Consider the following 2,171-nt stretch of genomic DNA (forward strand, 5'->3'; position numbering starts at 1 on the left):
CTAAATCATATCTACACCAATATATTTATATAAGTAAGAATTGAAGGACTTAGGATTGATAGCTCACTTTATTTCATGTTCTTGTTTGATTGTGGATTTAGGGTATTCTGTTATCTGTCCGACTATCGTTGAATTCTTAGTTATATATCATATATATTTGTGTTGGATACAATAAGTCTTCACTTCAGTTCAATACCTTTGTGTATCAAAGGCATTCATCGAACACCTCTATTTAACTATAATAGGTATAGTTAAGGATTACCACTCATTGCTACTATGACACTTACTATGGTTAATACAGTTATGAGTCAATACATACCATATACTACATGAAGAGAATACTATACACTATACGAAAAAGAATACTATATACTATACAAGAGAACACTCAATACAGTATACTAAGAAATACATATTACCCTAATACGAAAGAACACACTAAAATAGAATTTGATGCACTATTTCTCGATACGACACTTCACTATGTGATCACCGTGTATCCATAGCCTCTTGGAGGGAGAGTGGACACTATGTGTATAGATCTATACGGGACGGACACTCTATAACGCCCGCAGATCCGGGCTAGTCAATTTAGAGGCAATAGGGGTCGAAAACGACTTTTCGACAAAAATATTATTTAGAATAAATAATATTAACAAAGTTTTAGAATATGTCACAAGGTTTCGTACATATAAAGAACGCCGAAATCCGAGTTATAACGGAGAAGTTATGACCCGTCGAAGTTTCGCGTCAGAACCGGCACGACGCCGGGAAGCGTAAATAGTAAATTTACAATAGAGAGATATTTAGCCTTAGCGCTATAAAAGAAAGTCGTAGAATATGTTAAACTAAGAACATCGATAAAAAGAACGACCAAATCTGACTTCGTATGAAGAAGTTATGATTTTTCGAAGTTGCGGATTAGCGGTGTACAACCCGAAATTCGAATTTTAGATCGAGTGATTTTTAGCCGACACGACCTAAATGAGAATTGAAGATCTCGATAAGATTAGCGTAACGAGAAAAAGATGGGCGAAAACGGACGTCGGATGAAGAAGTTATGAGGATTTAACGGACCAATCCTGTCCCGGCCTGTTAATAACATAAAATTTAAAATCGAGTGAAAATTAGCCAACGAAGTATAAACGAAAGTTGTAGAGTACGTTCCCACCTTCGTGTGGATATAAAGAACGTCGAAAACGGAGGTCGTACGCAAAAGTTACGAATTTTTAAAGTTGGAAAATAAATTTGCGAAGCTGATGCATGGATCGATGACGTGGCGCGTTCTGAGCTGTCCATCGCTAAAGAAAGCCTCGCTTCGGATGAAGGACACGTCGCCTCGCCCTACGCCCTGCGTACGAGATCCGGAACGCCCCGCGTACCCTCGGTTCTTATCCGGTCCGAAGTGGCTAACAGCTGGATGCGAGCTGGAGGCTTATCCGAACTACGCCCAGCGTAGTTCTGTCCGACGCCCAACGTAATTCGAGAGGCTTCGCCTATAAATACCTGCGAGGGCTACCGAGCAAATTACACCAAAAACCCTTCTCTCTCTAAAATCTTTTTCTCTCTAAGGTTCCAAACCACCCCTAAACCCTAAGAAAAATCCCCTAGCACCCTAGGGAAGCCCCGAGGCTCCTGGAGTCCCGAGAAAAAGTGTCTTTCGGTTTCGAAACGCTGCTCCAAATAAGTTCCGGTTTTCGATAAAATTCGTTGTAAGTGTGCTACGCTTACGCAATTTTTAATATAGCTTTCAAATAATTATAGGAATGTTATTAGGTCCTTAAAATAATTATTTGGGCTATTATTATGAGTTATATTGAGTGTTATTTAACACTTATATAATAATAATAGTCAGACTATTAATTTGTCGTGGTTATCATTAGACTAAACCCTAGTCATATTGATACTAGGTTTTGTCGAGGAAATTGTTTTAAGAGTAACGAAGTGCTGTCCGATTGCCGACTCACCACCTAATCAGGTGAGTGCATGGTCCCTTTCATCTTACACATAGATATGAAGTATTTTATTATAAATTACATGCTATGTGTGCATATTGTCTGAATACTTGTTGTCTATGCTGGTGAAAGATTTTTATACATGTTTTAAATGATGTAAAATGTATAAAGTATTTTATATCTACAAAATATGTTAGGTAAAACATGGGTGGATGA

The sequence above is a fragment of the Lactuca serriola genome, chromosome 9 (genome assembly GCF_051521515.1).
Source record: "Lactuca serriola cultivar US96UC23 chromosome 9, Lser_US96UC23_V15, whole genome shotgun sequence".
NCBI lineage: Eukaryota > Viridiplantae > Streptophyta > Magnoliopsida > Asterales > Asteraceae > Lactuca > Lactuca serriola.